Source organism: Limulus polyphemus, unplaced genomic scaffold (genome assembly GCF_000517525.1).
Source record: "Limulus polyphemus unplaced genomic scaffold, Limulus_polyphemus-2.1.2 Scaffold6368, whole genome shotgun sequence".
In the NCBI taxonomy this organism is placed as follows: Eukaryota; Metazoa; Arthropoda; class Merostomata; order Xiphosura; family Limulidae; genus Limulus; species Limulus polyphemus.
The window spans coordinates 36,073-37,491 of NW_013671978.1; positions in this window are offsets into that span (position 1 = coordinate 36,073).

Here is a 1,419-nt window from a genome sequence, read left to right on the forward strand (position 1 = left end):
CTAAAAAGAGAAGGAAAATTGGCCAACTTCCAATGTTCTGGCATCTGCCCACTATTAAAAAATTAGTAGCAAGTGACTGTTACAACCAATTATTAACCTTCTTGAAAACCTTATTATCTTACCCAGGGAGATTTAACATTTTTTAAACTCCCAAATATTTTCTTTACAACTTTAGAATTAACCCTACCCCAATGGATTACACTGATCACGTGACTCATAAGTAAACATCAGAATTTCCATGCTATAACTTTTAACGTGTTTTTGTGTATCTTCATGAATTTTACAAAATTTTAATAAATATTACAAGTCTTTTTGTAGACTAGAAAATCAGAATTTATAATTAAGTATTTTTACAAAAACATTTCTCCATGAATATATGGAGTCAGACTGCTGACTGCTTCGAGTGCAAAGTGATTTTCAATTTAAGATTAAGAATACTTTTCTTCATTCAAAAATTATAAAATTTCATTAGCTTAATCTCTAAAACCTCCTCAATAAGTATCAAACATTTTTTTAGTAAGACTTTATATTTTATCTGTTATTTTCTCTACCCTAACTCTATACTCATATGGTCAGTTTTGACTGAACTCGTAACCACCATAAAAAAAAATTGAAATAAAATAAGTAGTACTCTTTTGTCCTTTTTTTATTATTGACCACAAAGTTCTAAGGTACTTCTGAGAGTTTCTGCTTTTATCCTTTACACATCTATTTCCAATATTTACTTTACTGTTAGCAGCTGAAGTATAAACCAGCAGAATACAAAGCAATGCATCACTACTCCTGCCACTAGACTGTTTATGTGATACTGTTGATAGCAAACAAGCATGTGCTGTGCAATAAGCCACTGATTCCCAGAGTGTTTATTGTAATCCCAGCACCGAGAACACAGTGGGAGAGGATTTATCAGCTTGTTTACAGTAAAGTGGTTGTCACAAGAATTGTGTAAAGTGATACGAGCACGAGATAATGTTTTAATGATATGACTCTGTACAAAGTCTGGGCTGATCCAATACACTTGATAGGTATTTGGATGTTAGTTATCCTCCTGGGGTGGTCAGAATTTAGCAGTATAGTTTCAAGCTTATAAAGTCTTGGATGTATATTTTGTTTACAGTTTATTTTTATTAGCATACCTTGTTCAATGATTTTGAGTGTGACTTAGTTTACACATCATCATATTTGAATTAGAATAAACTCAAGTTATTAGCAATAATTGTTGTTTGTTCCAATTTTTATCATGGATTTGCTTTTAATTAAATTTTTTTTTCTTTTATTTACCATCAATATCTCAACAACTGTCATACCCAAAAATTCCTCTAATAATAATGGCTGGAGACGGCTTGAATGGGTAATGAAGAAAACTTTAATATAAGTTTAACATAACAGTAAATGTATAACATTTCGACAAGGTTTTAG